Raw genomic sequence first — 19,188 nt, 5'->3', positions numbered from 1 at the left:
TAGCTCGACCCAATGTCTATTTTGATCTGACCATGTGACTTGGAGACCGCATTTTCAAACTCGTTGCTGCATTTAATTATATTAAATGATGAACTCTTGACACCTTGAGTATTTTTCCATTCCACCTAAAACAGAAGTTTGTTTCTCTCTTACGTTCATTTTAACTACTGGATAGACAACCAGGCTTACGGTGGCCTCGACTTCTTGATGCTGGGCCAGCCAAGCCTTTCTTGAATTTCTCCTTCGCCATTAGTTATTTTCCAACTGCGCCACACTGAAAAACCCTTTCCAATCACAGGGTTTCAAGCCTTCATAAGTGCACTGTGGAATATCCAGGTTCTATACATTCCTATCTATATACATTGGCTCATAACTGCAACTATTCACTATGTAGCCAGCCCTAAAATAACTTTGTCTACTTGTGTTACTGCGCCTGTACAAGTGTAAACTTATTTTGCATTTTCATCAGCGTTTCTGTAGCATGAGCATCTTCATCTCGTGCCCGAAATGTTGCTCATCTTCAACACCTCCTCTTCAGATCTTATACAACGTCTATATTCTTTTGCCCTGTGCATCTTTTCCAGGTGCATCAGTCCTGCTTCGCATGACATCTTCAGTCTTCTCTTTCACTAATTTTCACACTTCTTCCAGACTTTATCCAAAAGGCCATTATTTCTTCATGAATGCATGTAGGGTTTTTACAATGGATACCTTGTTTCCAAGATTCTCTGCGGCACAGTCATCCTCACTGGTACTACACGTGTCATAATTACTGGTTCCCAACATATAGGCAACATGGGGGCGGACCTTTTGGTGGGGGTACTTGACTCCTCCTCTACACCACGTCTCAGTCAGACCGAGTACATCAAGATCGAGTTCTTCAAGGAAACGTCAGATGTCAGAGGAGTGTTTGACTGCTGAGCCAGAGTTGAGAGTAGCAATGTGGAGCAGGTTGCCTCCTGTGAAAGACTTCCTCGGAGTGGTAAAGGTCAGAGGTACGCTCTGCAGAAGTGTTTTAGGTACCCGATGATGGGCAGAGGAGGTAGGAGGAGAGGGCAAGGTAGCCGAGGAAGAGGGGGTGGGTGCCAAAGGGGTGCAGAAGAAAGAGGCAACAGGGTGGCCGTAGAAGCATCAGAGACAGCCATAGATGTGGCAGAGGATGTAGGAGGCAGAAGAGCCAGAGAGGGAAGAGAAGGGACAGCAGGAGAAGAAAGGAAGTTGATGAGGCACAGGTACTGTCGATCAAAAAGTAGGAGGTTGGCCTGATGGCCTTGGACCAAGACGGTGCCATTTAGGTTAACATTATGGATGATCTTGGATGGATGAGTGGAAGGGGGCCAGGAGGGCCTCCCATCGGGTGCCACCATTAATGAGTGAAGAGGAAAAAGGAGAGAGAACAGAGACCATGTGGGGGGTCAATAGGCCTGAGATGGAACGACAAAGAGGATGTTGGTGAGGGTCTATTTGGAGGAAGCACTGATGTAGGTATCAGCGATAGGGAGGCCTGGGTTGGAGACCAGGATATCCCTTTTGAACTTCTTCCTGCCAGACGCAGTGAGAAGGATAGGATAGTCGATATAAAAAATCAGTTAGAGAAGATAGAAGAGACAGAGAGCACTATAGAGGGTGTAGAGTGGATAGTGTGGGGGAGTGGAGAGTGGAAGGGTGGGCTAGAGAGCAGGCAAGCAGGGGGACAAGGTCAAGGGGGCACAGAAGGAGGGACGCACACAGAGGATGGAACAATGCCAGAAAATCAGATGCAGTATATAGACAAGTCAGTTGCCAATGGAACCTATAAGTAAAGAATGGACACAGCAGGGATGCAGGCACTACAATGTGAGAAACCAACAATGGATAACAAGAAATGCCAAGAAACAGAACAATCGAACAGGGGACCTAAAGGAAAAGAATGAACACAGCAGGGATGCAGATGCAGGTTCGCTTAGTGAACCTAGAGTAAGGAAGAACACAGCAGGGATGCATGCACTACAATGTGAGAAAACAACAATGGATAACAAGAAATGCAGAGAAACAGAACAATCGAACAGGGGAACTATAGGAAAAGAATGAACACAGCAGGGATGCAGGCAATAACAACCATGGATTAAAATAAAATTACAACAAACAGAACAATTGATCAGGGAAACTACAAGAAAGCAATGAACACAGGAGGGATGCAGGAAATGCAAAAAGGCCAACAACCGTGTAGAACAAAACCTCAGAAACAGTACACAATAGGTAAGGGGACATGGCTAGGAAGGGGAGGGTGCAAGGAAAGGGGAAGGGGAAGGAGAGGGGCTGCAGACAATACATGGGGCATGCAGCTGAGTGGAGAGAGACCTGCCTAGAGTTGTGAGGTGCCACCCGCAGCCAAGAAGCAAATGAGTGCATGCAATCTAGGGATGCGAGGGAAGACACGCCGCTTAGAATACGAGGAAGCACACGCAATCTAGGATTGCGAGGGGAACGCACATGGCCTAGGATGCGAGGAAGCGCACGCAGTCTAGGATTGCAAGGGGGAATGCACACAGCCTGAGATGTGAGGGAGCACAAGGAGCAGGGCGTGAGGGGGCACAAAGTCAGGTCACGGGGAAAGCAACGCGTGTGCAGGTGTGAGATGGGCACCAGGTCAGGGCGTTGCGTGGAGTGAAGCAAGCTAACTCTCCCAGCAACTTCTTACCTGGTGGCCACAGACAAGAGGGTGAGGTTGTCTGCGCTCACTGTCCATGCCGCAACCCCATCGCCGCCAAAAACCTGTGCTGCTCAACACCCCGGCCTTGTCCTGTGAGGGCTATGCTGCAAAGGGTCCGTGCCTCGGCTCTTATAGGCACGGATGCGTGAATGTAGCAAAGCGTGCTGCGTATCATCGGACAGCATTTCCAGTGCACCTGCATCGCTCAACACCGCAGCCTTGCCCTGCAATGGCTTTTCCACATAGGGTCCTTGCCTTGGTTCTTATCGGATGCGTGGACGTAGTGAAATGTGCTACATATCGTCGAGTAGCGACTCTGCGCACCTGCGTCACTCAACAATACGGCCTTGTCCTGCAAGGGCTTTGCCACTGAGGGTTCGTGCCTCGGTCCTTATAGGCACGGATGCTTGGACGTCGCAAATCATGCTACATATCATCGGGCAACATCTCCTGCGCACCTGCGTCGCTCAACACTACAGCCTTGTCCTGCGAGGGCTTTTCTGGAGAGTGTATGGAGAAATCCCTTTCATAACCTATACATTGAGCATTAGAGACTTCATTATGACCCGAGATAGTTCTGCTATGTGCAACTGCGAAAAATCGGTTCCATGTGATAATGTTGCCATGAAAACGTACCAGGTAGGTGACTTTTTTCTCCTGGCCCCTAAAATTATTTTCCCAAATATTCTGGGAGTGGTATATTTATATATTATTACCTCCGATCCTATAATATTTGGGGAAACAGATTGTGTGAAGGGAGCATTTTTAGGGAAATATCGCCACCTGGCAGCCATTTTCACAGCGACATTAACACTGGATATCGAAAAATCACAAGAAATAGAAACATTTACCTTGGAGGAGAATTAGAAATGCAATTGTGTGGTAAAAGAGTGGTAAGGCGCTAGATCCAGAAAAGGTTTTGATTGATTTATGCAAATCAGAGACAGACCTCTGGACTCATATCATACAGCTCTTATTTAATACTATATTGGGTGAGTAAGTGGTACCAGCATCCTGCAGAAAAGCAAAAATGGTCCCGTTATATAAGAATGAGCTGGCCAATTACTGCCCAATAACGCTTCTAGATTCTTGCAGTAAATTATATGCCAGGGGTGTTTTAGAAAGATTACAAGCATAGGTCATAGAAAATAGAATAATTAATCATCTACAGGCAGATTTCCTGAAAGGCCTTAGTATGATTGGGCAAGCCTTCTGACTCTCCATCCTTTTGCAAAAATATGCAGCATCCTTGTATAAGGTTTTTATTGACCTGAAAATGACATTTGACTTGGGTTAAACTGTGGAAAGGGTTAATCAACAGGGCCATACTGAAACATTATCATGGCTATGCAATCATTTTATAGTAACAACGAGGCATTTATAAGTTGGTGCCCGAGCTGGGGAGTTATATTGCCTATAATAATACAGAAAGGGGTTAGGCAGGGCTGTGTTTGCCCCCCATTTTATTCTACATCTTTGAAAATGACCCCATAGATAAGTTGATGGAACTTCAAACTGACACCTCGCGTCTGGGAGCGGGCAGATTCCTGCTTCTGATGTTTGCCAATTGACAAAAAAATGCGTGGACCAATAGGTTTAAATATAACAGGAATCCTTTGTGTTTTTTTCCAAAAACTTGGTATGCTATGGTATTTATTTCACATAACATAAAAATAAGTATTTATTTATACCTCCTTAACACATTAAAAATAGGCTCAACCTTACCAACACTTTTCCCATCATTCATTATTCATACTTCACTCATACAAATCATCTTCATACTAACACAACTTCAAAAACAAATGGGCAATGATTGTTCCCAGACAAACATTAGTTTGTAATATCAAGTCCAACACTCTCGTGTCTTGTAGATGTGACCATCTGTGTTATTAAAGGGGGTTTCTTTCTTGTTGTCTACATGTGTTTCGGTTGTAGTATAATGTGGGCCGACAATGCTTGGCCCCAACAGTTCTAGCCAACCTTCCTCAGGACGGGATGCAACAGTGCAGTCTGTGTTGCATCTTGATAGAATTTGTGAGCCTTTCAATCTAAAAGAGTTACAGAGTAAATATACGAATTAATAATACATTATAAATACTTTATTGTGGTACAATCCAGAAATTCGATTTTACACAACTCATATTATTTATACACATCTCATAACACAGACAAACAAATCATACATATCAACTCAATTAAATTCTATATAGAAAATACATAAAATACATAAGATCACATAACAACAACCTAATTAATAAATAAAATTGCGCAGCCATGGGAGTACCCTATAGAGAATAGAGGATAAGAATAGTCTAGCACAAACAAACAACAAACAATATGGTGGTGTAGTATTATCAATCATTCATTTGTTCTATCTTAAGATTCACTATCCCTAGACAGCAGAATATCAAATACCCATTGGGTATCACTTTATTTCTGAAGTGGAAGAGTGGAATAAGGGCTTTATTTGATTCCATACCCTAAAAAGAGGTAGCTGTAGGCTTAGGGCAACTGAGTTCAGGCATCCATACCAGAAAACTTCATCTTTTATCGCCTCATAATTATGGACCCATTTTTCATATGCGTTCATATATATCGAACCAAGTTTTGGGCAAAGAGTTAAAACGTGCCGAGTAGTTTGAAATACTCCAGTTACCTGACAGATTGTACAGGTCCTGGACTCTCGGGGAATTTTTAACCTTGGCCCAATGATAGTGAGAACCGGTAGCTGGTTCGTTCTCAATTGCAGGAGGAATCGTCTAACTTCAGGCGCCGGGGATAACAGTAGGTACACTTGGGGTCTTAGATATCTATGAGTGACATGGGAGACTGCCTCATAACCTCTAAGTGTAGCTAGGTGATCTGTATTCATACACCAGTCCCACTTATTTAGTTTATCTTGAAAAGCTCTTTTCTGGTGGATAAATGGTAGATGTTTTAGCTTTTCATGAGGCCAGTCAATCTCCACGACCAATGATTCATTCAAATCTTTATATGACCCGCCCCTAGGGTGTTTTTCTAGGTCAAAGCTTTGTCCTGCCAACTTGAGCAATTTACATTGAGGATTTGCTAAGGCTTTCAGATAGAAGGAACCTCGCGCACGCAGTGCCATCCCTCTCAGGGAAATTAGACCCAGTTCCAATCTCAGATATTGTACTGAGCAAGAAGGTCCCAGGCCAAAGACACTGCACCAATAGTGTCCCTCTAGTGTATTCAACCACGTCAAGTCTTGCATTGCTAAGGCCTCCAAGCCATATAGCACTGCGTGAACAAAGAACTGCTGGTACAGCTTCATAATACCAGCCATACTAAAGCCTGCAGACCCCTTAGCAAATCTGCAGGCCTGAAGGGTGAGCAGTTTAGCTCTCCTTTTTTTGTTTCTAATAATGGCTTCGTAATCTGATAGCGCCTTGAAATCCAGCCCCAGATATGGGTATTGCTCCACCACAGCAATAGTTCCCAGGTTGGTATCAATGTCAGATCGTCTAGGCCCTTTTCTTGCGATAGCCATTATTTTTGTTTTTTCCAGGTTTATGACCAATCCCAATTGTGCTGAATAGACCTGAAGTTCATTAAGTAGGTTCTTGATACCAGATAGTACGATCAAATAGGATCAGATCATCTGCATATAACATTCCCGAAATAGGTGTTTCCTTCAATTTCGGGGGCAATTTGATTTCGATGCCATACTGTCTAACAGGTCTGCAATATACAGATTATATAGCATAGGAGCTGTTACGCAAACCCTGCTTGACTACTATATTAATACAGATCTCCTCTGATACCTCCCCCTGGTCGTTAAGGCGAACCCTTGTAGTGGTGTTACTATGCAGGGCTATCAAGATGTTTAATATCCAGCTAGGGCACTCCATTTCTTTTAGCTTAAGCCACAAAATGTCCCGCCCCACCAGGTCAAAGGCACTGGTGAAGTCTACAAAGGCAATATAAAGTGTGGCATCCTTACAGCTCATGGTGTTATTAATCAGCTGATCTAGGACCGTGATGTTATGGATAGTGCCTGCCCCTGGCCTAAAGCATGCTTGTGCGTAGTGCAGGATCTGTCTTTCCGTAACCCAATTTTCAATCTCTTTAAGGACCAAGGTGTTAAAGATTTTGCTACTAACATCCAGCATACAGAGTTGGCGATAGTTGGCAGGTAGAGTTCTCTCCCCCTTTTTATAGACTGATATTAATACAGACTTCTTCCAAGAGGAAGGAATTTGGCAGGATCTGCAGATCCTAGAATATAATGTAAGTAGTATCTGCGCCCAATTATGTGGGTCCTGCTTCAATACCGCATTGGCCAGGCCATTTGGTCCTGGGGCATTTGAAGATTTTAGATTCAAAATCGTCTGTTTTATGCATCTATAACTAAAGGGGAGTGGCCAGCTAAAAACCCCTATACTGCTTTGTGTGTGGGTCTTATACTCTCTATGGAATTTATTAGAGATATATTCAACCCATTTTTCACCCGAAATAGGATTCAGGACCTTCAGCTTCTGTTCACCCCCCACCTGTGTCAGTATTTGCCAAATCTTACGGCTATTTTTGCAACATAGGGCTTCAGCAAACTTTTGCCATTGGCTTCTCTTTTGGGACTGACGGTACCTTTTTAGCCAACTGCGATATTTGCGTTTTATCTCTAATGCCTCAAGATTAAATGTGTCCACCACACTATTGATGGTTTTATGTGGTCTTATTACTCTTAAGGCTCGTCGCATGAGGCGTTTCTGGTCTCTAATGTTTGCATCGAATGTTTGCGTACCACCACTTTTCCAGCTCATCCCCGGGGTAGAGTTAGCTTTGAAGAGTGAGTGTGTTAAGTTAGTGATCCAGCTTTCAATTTCCTCTGGGCTCTTGTCCCGCATTAGTTGCTTAATGGTCTTATCACTAGGGAATGTAATGGTAATCATTATTTCAATGTATCTTTTGGTCCATCTAATCTTGTTGCCCGCTTGGTTAATTGCCCACTCTCTGCAGGAGGCCACCTTAATGCTATCCCCCCCACCCTCCATACATAATGTGAGGGTACCATGGTCACTAAAATCATTCAACTTGATATTTAGTTGCATAACATGTGGGAACATACACTCTGATACGGCCATGTAGTCAAGGACTGCACATTTTTCCCCCACTGAGCATGAATCTTTCCCTGGTATGTCCCCCCTTACACGACCATTTAGTATAGTCAGGTTCCATTCTCTAAGGATATCAAGCCAGAGTCTCCCTTTGTTGTTGCTGTTGGGCCGGGACATATCACACATATTCTGAACATATCTGTACGTCCCGCACCCTTCCAGATCAAGACATTTTGCATTCAAGTCTCCACAGAGTATGGTAGCCGACTTATTATCCCCAGTGCACAAAGCAGACAACAAAGTATCCAATCTATCCCCAATAGGTTGTGTATTCTGCTCACCAGGGGATCATAAACATTAATTATCAAAACCTCATTGAAGCCTGCCCAACCACCCGGCGGGTTTATTTGAATCGCCAACACATTTCCTCCAGGGCTGTCTTGGTAGATTAGTTTAGGGTTATATGAGGACTTGACACAAGTTAGCAGACCCCCCTTAGGTCTTCCCCTATCTCCTTTTACTGCCATACATTGAAAGGTGACATAGCCATCAAGTTCAATAGCAAAGGTTACCCAGGATTCTTGCAATACAAATATGTCGGCAGATAATAGGGCATAGCGAGACCATCCCTCGCTTATCCAGTGGCTACGTCCCCTTGTGTTCCAACTAATAATAGTAGAGGTTCATTCTCTTTTCTTCTGAGCAAACATTCCTTGTAACCACACCCACCCTTGTTCATCACTAAATTTTTGTGCCGCTTTTGTTGTCGTTGATACAGCAACGCTAGAGATACAGGCGCAGGAGCATTTTTTGCACTTACCTACCATTGAGGCAGATGGTGTAGGTACGTCTAATTCGTATCCCAAGTATTCCAAAGACGACCGATTTGCCCTTATCATGGCGGCTGTCTCAGGTAAGCAACAATGAACTGTTGTAACTTTTACTCCCTTTAAGCGCGAAGGTTCAACAACATCGACATCACTGGTGTTCAGTATTCTTAGTGATGGTATTTTTGCAAAGAGGGCGAAGAGTGAGGATCTATTTAATTGAATACCCGTTTTTCCTCCCTCAATGGGCGCTATGGTCACATTTTTGACATCCAGTTTATCTGGCCTCGAAGGTCCCCCACCACCCAGGCAGGGAGTTTTGGGAGGAATATGTTTGGGAGCCTCAGGTTCCTGCCTGGGTAAGGATACTGAGTTTTGCATAGCAGTGCCTGTTTCAGGACAATTTGACAACTGGGCTTCCGAGTGCTGGCTAGGTTGCCCCGGTTGTTCATCCATTAGCCAGCTGGTTAAAGTGCCCACTGTTTGGGCTGATCTTCTTTTTCTTCTGGCAGCCCGTTTACGTTGTTTTTTAGATAGATTTTTAGCTGGTGGTCGAGGGGTAGAATTTCCTGGGGGGGGGGGATTAGCGGGTTTTTCCTTGCTTCTCTTTGCCTGTCTTCTCTGTTTTCTAGAGGGTTGGGATCTGTTTTCCGGCGCACCCTCGCCTGTGAGAGAGGGTGTATATTCCTCTTCGATCGAGGTTTCCTTATCTAAGGATGGCGCTGGAGTTGCCCTGTCCCGTCCTTTTTCTGGGATGGCAGTGGGCGGGATTTCCCTCAGATCGATACAGGGAATATTAGATATTTTAGTAGATGCGCTCAGTAATTTATAGAGCGCAAGGACCACTCTCCCCTGTGCTTTTTGATCTTCGTGGATCGTACCACATAGTTTTAACAATATTTTGATGGCAAAGTTGAGGGTAGCAGTTCCAGTTTGTGATGTATCATGGGTACTGTAGTCTGGCTGTGCCTGATCATGTGACGAATTTCTGGATTCAAAGGCCATATTTGGGCTGGCCCATAGTCGCGATGTCTTTGGGGAAGATGTAGGGTTCATGTTTGGTAGGGAGGGGGGGTCTGTTTGAGAGGCCGAGGACACGAGGATAGGCTGATCCTCGTCCCCAAAAGAGGTTTTTACAGATTCCTCCAATGACGGGATCGTAGGCCCTTTTTCCTCAAGGGTATCGGGTATCATGTCGCTAGCTACAGGGGACCCTGCAGCCTTTTCTTCCATTTTTTCCCCTCTTGTGTGCCCACCCGCTCCTGTAGGGCATAGTATAGCTGTAAAAGCGAGTCATTGTCTAGGTCTAGCGGGAGGTAACTGCCTTCTCCTTCTATTTGCGAGGCATTCATTTTTTTGGGCCCAGTCGCAGGCCCTCCCTCTGTAGGTTTGCAGGGAAAGTAAGCGTCCAGAGGGCCCTTTTGGGGCGCCATCGCTTTTCCTCCTGGGGCATTGTTTTCCCCGTTTTCTCCTGTGGGGTTTTTGTCCATATCTACTGAGGTTCCTTTGTTTGACCGTAAACCATATGGTTTCCTTCCCCTTGCAGTTGCCGTTTTATTTCGGCTAATTGCCTTTCCTGGCATCTTCACGTTTTATCTGATTTGTCCAAGCTGAGAAAAGGGGGGAATGTGGAAGGATAAAGGAAGGAAAGGATGGAGGGAGGGGACAGAGAAGAATTAATCAAGTTACAGCTCTTATCTTTTGCTCCACTTGAAGCCACCGAAGGACAGCAGATAAAATGCTGCTTTTGAATAGCGCTGCTACCTAGGGCTATGACAGTATTATTGCCACACTCCCAAAGGGTTGCCAGAGTATCCGGCAGTTGACAGCAAGCTGTTGTTTGTACAGGGCTCACAAAACGATAATGCACAGTGGGGAGGAAGATTTGTAAGAGTCTTGCAGTGTTTAGCTTTTAAAATATGGTACCTGTGCCTTTCGATGTGCAGTCAGCTAAATCAGTGTTCCTCCTTACATCGCTTCCCCGAGTAGCACGAATATCACACTGCGCTCCTCCAGCGCCGGACAGTCGCTCAACAGTCACTGCACTGGGCTTGACTCCTGACAGGCTTAACGCCGCAAAGGTGGTAGGCTCTGACCTTTAGGGAAGCCCAGAGTCACGTGATTGGATCACGAGGTAAACAAAGCCCCGCCTCCTCCAGGAAGCATTGGGTCAGCGTTGCCGGCAAGGGCCAGGGAGAGCTCGCAATGCTGGGAAGAAAAAGCAGCTCCAACAGACAGAGAATTTTGTTTAGTGACAGACATTAATTGTCAAGAAAATATGAAGATAACAGGTTTCAAAGGAGGGATGGTAATTTGTATATTTACTCTGTAACTCTTTTAGATTGAAAGGCTCACGAATCCTATCAAGATGTAAGACAGACTGGACTGTTGCATGCCGTCCTGAGGAAGGTTGGCTAGAACTGTTGGGGCCAAGCATTGTCAGCCCACATTATACTACAACCGAAACACGTGTAGAGAACAAGAAAGAAACCCCCTGCAATAACACAGAGGGTCACATCTACAAGAAACAAGAGTGTTGGACTTGATATTAAAAACTAATGTTTGTCTGGGAACAATCATTACCCATTTTTTGAAGCTGTGTTAGTATGAAGATGATTTGTATGAGTTAAGTATGAATGATGAATGATGGGAAAAGTGTTGGTAAGGTTGAGCCTATTTTTAGTGTATTAAGGAGGTATAAATAAATACTTATTGTTTATGTTATGTGAAATAAATACCATATCATACCAAGTTTTTGGAAAAAAACACAAAAGATTCCTGTTATCTTTAAACCTATTGGTCCACGTATTGTTTTTGTTCAAATATACTCGCCTGGAGGACCATAGGGAATGACCCGGTCCCCTTATATTTTTGAAAGTTTGCCCATTGACGCCATGCTAGTGTTTGCACCACCCACTTTGCAAACCTACGTACCAAGAAGAAAATTCACTGGTCACCTGAGACATGTCCGAATAGCAATATTACACTTTGTTGTTCAGATTTAATTTGGATTAAAAGTAGTTTACAAATCCACAAAAACTGATATTTGTTACAACGATTCAGGTTAACATTCCTTCATCAGGTAATATATTATGTGGAATTTACACAACTGATTAATTTCAATTAGCAACAGTTCCTGCAGCTTTGAGGTGACATTTCTGATATGATATAACCTAATTCCTTAAAATGTCCTGCAACTGGCTATTTTGTATTCCATTTGAGGATATCACTATTATGCTGAATTGTTTGTCCTTTCACGAAATGTCTCCCTTATGTAGACTAATCCACAGGACATTACGTCTTACTCAAATTTAATGAGTAGCTTAATAATGCCATAGCCCAACCACCACCATTTACTAAAACATATGTTCCCAAAAAGGTTATAAATCATACTCGTAATGATTGTGCTGTGGAGCAAGTGCTTTTGTCGTCCCTTTGACGCAGTGAAATAAATACACAGGTTCACCAATACAAAGCTGTCTCCAAGAGAAGGCAAAAGCATACAAAATATTTGTCAGTCAATGAAATGTGCTCTTCTTCTTAAGATTTCATTGGGACGACTTAGATGTGTGCCCCTCTACTTGCTTCTTAGTCCAATGTCACAATGTTCCCATATCTGAAGTTTATTTCAGTGTCACCTGCTTTCTCCAACGTTACCTCTGCCCTCTCTCCAAGTTCAATATATCTTTTATTGTTGCAGATTCAAATCCTAATCTCCACCGTTCTTCCATCAGCACTATTCTTTGGATTTCATACTGAGCACATTCCAACAAACAGTGTTACTGTAAAGACACTTATCTCAACCTGGCCGAATATTTCCTGAACAAATGAGGACATCATGATTTTTCAGGAGTTTCAACAATCAGCTGGACCATTGTGGAATTCAGATGTTTGATGTGCTGTGAAGGCAGTGCATTTTTTATGTGAATTCCCTGCTTGGGAATTGAGGGAGTTACAAAGCACTTCTACATAGTCTCAATGGCCACTTCTGTTCTGTAGATATAGCTGTAATTAGGCTTTCTAGTATACTGATTGTTGAAGCCAATGTCCTCCTGTAGATTATTCAAGAGTCTGCACACCAGAGTATGACTGGCATAGCTGCAGATCCCATCAAAAACCCAGAAAACACTAGTCAAGATGTTCCCCTCTGCCTTGTACACGATTCCTTTATCTGCACTTGATTTACGTAGCAGTTAAAAGTTTCATCTCTTTTCAGCTTTCTTCCCATGTCTTCTCCCGTCCAGTGGGAAAGGGGGACGGCAATAACATTTTTTCTTCCCTGTCAGAGTGCAAGGGGGGTAAGTAGTGGCTAAAGTGCCTACTCAGCCCTTAAACTGCCATAAAACAAGAGTGTTTTCATTCACAAAGTTAAAACATGCACGGTTAAGAGATATAACTCCTTCGCCTTTTGTGGTAACGTGGGCCGAGGGAAGGCTATTCCTTCAAGAGGGGTGTGAATGTGATTCAGTAGCAATCCAAACAGCAAAGTACAGAATCCAAAATAAAAGGAATGTTCAATCGAATTTCTAGAAAAATATATATACTTTAATTAAACACACCATCCGCAATATTAACTAAATAGAAAAACACTACTAAAAAACCCACCCCTATGGAAAGAACACAGAATAGTTATTTATTTATTTATTGAGCAAATGGTGGTTCAAGGTGCCACAAGACAAAAAGGGGAGGCGGGGGCACAGGACAGAAAACAACAATAACGGTCCTACCAGGCTTTGTGTCATTCGGATCGTGCAAGTGCAGGGGGATTGTGGGCAGGGGGAATGCAGGTAGGGGCGAAAGGGATAATGCTAGTGTGGGAGGGAAGTGCAGGGGGTGGAGGCATATAAGTGCAGGAGGAGGGGAAGAAATGGGCCGTGGGGGTAGGCATGTGATAATGGGAGGGTAGGTGGGCAAGTGCCAGGGGATGCAGGGAGTGCAGGGAGTGAGGACCACATGCTAGGTGTGAGGACAGGGCGGGGGGGAACCACACTCGTAAGGGAAGCACACCCCACCAGGCTAGTCAGGGTGAAGAGGCCCAGAAGCGCAAGTGAAGGTGAGGGAGAGAGGGGGTCAGGGAGTCTAGGGCACTGGGGTTAGACTGGGCGAGGAGTGCCTGGCACCCTGTAGGACTCAGAAGTGACCAGGCAGCCAGTCAACGGGCCGATGGGGGCATTGGCAGCGAAGGGGAGAAGGAAGGAAGAAGTAATAATGAGGGTCTGTAGATGCTTCTGGAACTTGAGGAGATCCAGCTCAACCCTTAAAGGGGCAGGGATGCCATTCCAGAGGGAGACTACTGCAGAAGAGAGATTTCTACCCCCCACTCTCTGCTTGGAGAAGTGTCTGATCTGCAGAGAGGTGGAGCTAGAAGACCAAAGGGCTCTAGCAGGGAGGTATTTAGGGAGAGAGAGTTGGATGTAGCGGTGTCCCAGCCCCCAGAAGGCCTTGTGGATGATGCAGAGGGTCTTGAACTTGATCCCCACAGCCACCCAGAGCCAATGGAGAGATTTTAGGGCTGGAGAGATGCGGTCCCTGGGCTTAAGGCCAAGGATAAGTCTTGCAGTCCTACTCTGGATAATTTGAAGGGGGCGAAGGTAGGATAAAGACAGATTGAAGAAGAGGCTATTGCAGTAATCCAGCTTAGAGAGGACCACAGCTCTGGAGACATTGAGTTTCTGGGGGAAGGTGAGGAAAAGGAGAATGCCTCTGAGGAGGTGCAGCTGATAGTGGGCATTCTTGTCAAGGTCCGCAATGTGATGAGAGAAGGAGAGAGAGGAGTTGAAGATGACGCAAAGGTCTTTTGCCTCACAAGAGGGTGAGGGGAGGGGACCCACAGAGGGTAGCTAGAGAGACAGAGGGAGGGAGCAGGGCTGCTCTTAACATACCCAGGCGTGCCCACATCTCATCCACCAGACGCAACATACATTGGCTCCCCATTTCACGGCGTATCGCCCTTAAAACTCTTGTTCTAAGCCACAAAGCACAGAACAATGCGGCACCAGCCTACCTGTCAGCACGCTTCACCCAACACACAGCCTCCAGAACCTTAAGATCTGCACAAGCACACACACTCATCATTCCCAGTTTCAAGCTTCAGACTGCCAGAGGTTCAAGCTTCCCAGTCCTTGCAGCGAAGCTCTGGAACTCCCTACCCAACGAGCTCAGGAATGTCCCTTCCCTCCAATCCTTCAAAAACAGAACAAAACAATGGCTCTTTGAGCAAGACGATGCTCCGGCCACCCTTTTGTAACACCTGCTGCATGCTGCTCCCACTCGATTACCTTGTACACACTGAGCTGACTGACTCCCCTTGTAAATGTATTTATATATCTTTGTTCTATGTATATATCATTTGTAATTTGTAATCTGTAACTGCCTTCTGTAACACTTTACTGTAACCAACTTTCTAAACATGCATCCTGATGCCTGTGGACAGGCTGCGCAATATAAATAAACAAATACAAATACAACCAACAGATTCAGTGTGGTGGAACAGTTGGGAGATGACCAACTTCTCCAAGAGTTTGCCCAGAAAGGGGGTAATTGAGAAAGGGCGGTAGTTAGCCTGGCAGGAAGCGTCGGCAGAGGCTTTTTAAGGAGAAGGTGCACAAGGGAGTGCTTGAGGGGTAGTGGAAAGAGCAGTGGCAACGAAATTATTGCAGAAATCAGCCAAGGCTGGAGCAAGGGAAGCAATGTTGTTCTTAATAGTTCTGGAGGAGCAGAGGAGCACCTGTTTGGAGGAGACTTTCATATAGAGGACTTGTTTAGAGACCTCAACCGGTGCTATCGGTGAGAGGGAGGAGAGTAGGAGGGTAGGGGGGCAAGGGAGGCCTGAGAGCAGGTGAGGGAGGGTAGTAGAGGAGAGTGAGGGCAGGATGTCCTGAGTTTTGGTTGTAAAGTGGGAGACCAGTGCAGTGCAGGGAGCCTGGAATGGCCGAGGAGAAGTGGAGACTGCAGTATGATTGGTGAGTTCCTCGCAGATTTTGAACAATTCACCATGTTGCTGGTGGCCCCAGAGATGCAGGCTTGGATATGGGCCCTAATACGCAAATAATAGCAAGACTCAGCACTCTGGGTAATTACAAGGCGAGTAATAACCACAATGTTCTTTAAAAGGGATTAAAGTTACCTAACCAGTCTCTGGTGCCCAAAACTGGATCAAGGGGGGCGTTATTAGTCAATAATACGTTTCTGGGTCCTTGGCAGTTTGACAGTGCTGAATCAGGCCTCTCAGTACCGTTTGTGTGGTTTGAATCAGGCTCAAATGCGTTGGTTGCATTGTTTCAGAAGGGGAGCAGTTGTCAATCTAGGATCAATCTAGGATCAAGCTGAATTTTGTTGCAGTTCAAAGAAGTGAGGATTGTGAGCAACACAAGGGTTGGTCCGACAGCGAAGATGCTCATGCCTGGATGTGTAGTTGAAGGCTGCAGTCTGATGTGGCGTCAAGGATCGTGGTTGAATGAGGCAACCAGAATCAGTTTGACTGGGTGATGGCAAAGATGACAGGATGCACCGTTCGAGTTGGATGGCTCCGGTGCAGCATCAAAAAAAATAAATCACAGTTCAAGAATGTTGCAACAATGAGCATCAAGTTCGAGCCGAGGCAATGATCCGCTCAGCTAGCACAGTGTGGTGGTGAACTAGTTAGAGAGTGCAGTACAGCAGCACGAAGATGGGTTGAGTGCCAAGTCAGTTCTGGATGGTCCTGTTGGTTCGAACTGGGTCACACGGGCTTGAATCTCTGCTGGCAGCAGTTTGACTGCTAAGATTCTGGTTGTCTTGATTGTCAGGTTGCTGTGTGTTCCGATTCAGGGACACAAGGATAAGATTTGTCCTTGTTTTTGGGCTCCCACCACGGGGAGGCTGACACACACCTGCGGTCCGGCAATAGAGTGAGGTCCCGGGCAGCAGTGTGGGTGTTGCAGATGCAGGCCTTGTTCCAGCAGCAGGTCACTCCCAATGTGCCATGTGGATGGTTATGGAGCAGGGCTTGCCTCTGCCTTGGATGCTCAGGGCCTCATTACACGGACGGCGGTAAGGGTTAACGGTCACCGTTAATGGCAACGGTGACCGTTGACCCTTACCGCCGTACTACGAGGTCCCTTAGCGGGTTGGAGTTTTAACGCCTGCTTTTTGCAGGCGTTAAATACCAACCCGCTAAGGGACCTCGGAGCTAATTACGGCACCGCAAAATTGCGGTGCCGTAATTAGCGCCTTCCCCAGTCCCATAGAGCCCTATGGGGCAGAAATGGGAATGGGGAAGGGCAATGGCGGAAAGGGGATTTACCGCCCCTCCAACCTTGGAATGGGGCGGTAAATCCCCTTTCCGCCAAGGCGGTGCCGGTATTTTACCGGCATGGTCCAGGGTGCTTATAGCACCCTGGACCACCGCCTTCCGTGTAATCAGGCCCTCAGTCTCTACCTCCGGCGAAGGGCTTTGGAAAGGTCAACTCTCGCAACAGAGGGTCAGCAAATTCTTATTTAGTGTTTTTTCCGAAGTGAATATGAGAAGTAGTCGGTCACCCTCCTTTTAAGGGAAAAGATCCACAGGTGATTTGATAAAAGCAAGCCTTCTTTAAGGGTCCAATCCCTGTTCTTGAGACATGTTGTCTTTGCCTCTTTGTGATAAAGGAAGTGGAGGGGACAGGAAGGAAGAGAGAATATAGAGAGAAACAAGATGTTGTAATCTTCCCCCAGCTGTGTGGAGCTCATCTCTCTACACCAGTGGTCTTCAACTTTTTTGGCCTGCGCCCCCCCTGAGCAAAGCTTGGACAGGCCGGGCCCCCCCCAAAAGTGCCAGATGGACAGTATGTAGCAATCACTATGAACCTTTGCGTGCCGTCACCGCACCCTACTCCCAGTACAGATCCTGGGCTCTCCCCACCCTACTCCCACCACTATCCCACTGCTGCCGCCCATCCTGCTCCCACCACAGTCCCATAACACAAGCATACACACATCCATACACATTTAAATAAAAAATAAATCGCCATAAACATACCTTCTGCAGGTGTCTGCGCGTGGTTGCTAAAATGCCCGCTTCAGGTTGCTCTGCCCGTATGTGCGAGGAGGCACAGGAGCACCCCCTCGCACATACATACATGCAGTGCCCCAGCCAGCATTTCCAATGAGCTATGCAAGGGTGGCGAAGCAAAACACCCCCAGCGTTGCATGGCTCAGTGATCATGTGCGGCTGGGGAAATGAACTGTCAAAGCCAAACAGTGTTTCCCTTTGACATTTCAGCCAGCCCAGGAGCACTCCTTCAGCTGGAAAAAGCAGCTGAGGGAATGCTCAGTGTTTCACTGGACTGGCTCCTCAGTTCCTCCATAATGGGTGAGGTGGCCAGTCACCCATTATGGATAAGCCGGCAGGCTTGGACTTGCCTATAGGGCAATAAGGCGATGACCGTACCAAATGTTAAATGCTAGTGTAGGCCAGTCAAAATGGGCCACTTCTTTGGCCATTGTGGGCCAGTTTGAGGAGTTACTTCACTGTGCAGCTAGTAGTTTTGACCATTGTTGCTGAATAAATATTCTTTAAATATCACAATTTGTTTACATTTGAACAAAAAACAACCCCTTGGGTACTATTCTAACAGTCTGTTACTAAAGGACTGAATATACATTTGCAACTGCGGGCCATTTTTTCATTGGTGCCTAAGACCGTTTTATGGTCCAGTCTGACCATGTGAGCTGCCCCTTCCCATTTCCTCCAATATAAAAAAAAAGAAAAACATTTCTTTGCCCTTTCCATGGCGGCCATTTTTTTTGTTTACTTTTTTCCATATTGGTTTTAATGGCCGCCATGGAAAGGGCAAAGGGACTACACATAGTCCCTTCTCCCCGATCCCCGGCAGCCTTCTTGTTTGCTTTTTTTCTCGAGTTGAGGAACGGTCGCAGCGCCGTTTCTTAACTCGAGAAAAATTGCAATTAGTACCCCGGTACGACGTGTCGGGGTACTAATGGCAATATGACCCTCAGAGGGGTGGGCATTTCCAGTTGGGAGCATTACCCGAGTAGGGGGGCATTACCAGTCGGGTAATGGCCCTGGGGCTTAAATCCCTTGCTTTGTTCGGCTAACTATGGCCCCAGGGGCATTACCCGACCAGTAATGCCCCCCCCCTACTCAGGTCATATTGCCTAAGTATTTCACTCTTACCTTTCCGACCATGCCTATTCTGTCTCATGGGCTGGTCAGCAATCATCTCCTCTCCCTCCCAAATTCAGTGTGCCTCAAAGGTCTGTACTGTACAATTTACTTTTATCTATATGTACAATTCATTTGACCTCTATTATTTCTTCTTTTAAATTCTTATGTGATTTCTATGCTGGTGATTCTCAGATCTTTTTTCATTTTCCTCTTTTTATGATTTCCTCCACTCTACTCTGGCAGTCTTCTTCGATGACTACATATTCTCGTAATTGTTATTCTTCTAAAAGTGAATGTGTATTATTTTCTGCTTCGACTTTCCCTCTCTTCTGTTCCTTCTTTTCTTTCTTTTCCACTGTCTGAACTCTCTTTTGTCTTTAGCATGCAATGTTGGTGTTATTTGGATCGTCCTCTTTCATTCTCCTTGCCAATCTCCAATGTAGC

At 45.6% G+C, this 19,188-nt stretch overlaps 1 protein-coding gene across 1 annotated transcript in view; it reads left to right on the top strand.

Moving 5' to 3' along the window:
* ARHGAP30 (Rho GTPase activating protein 30) overlaps positions 1–19,188 on the top strand; it is a 2,240,907-nt gene that overhangs the window by 1,732,498 nt on the left and 489,221 nt on the right. The window lies entirely within an intron of this gene.

Source organism: Ambystoma mexicanum, chromosome 1p, assembly GCF_040938575.1.
Source record: "Ambystoma mexicanum isolate Mex_15411 chromosome 1p, UKY_AmexF1_1, whole genome shotgun sequence".
NCBI classification, from domain to species: Eukaryota; Metazoa; Chordata; class Amphibia; order Caudata; family Ambystomatidae; genus Ambystoma; species Ambystoma mexicanum.
This window is presented reverse-complemented; position numbering and strand designations above follow the sequence as displayed.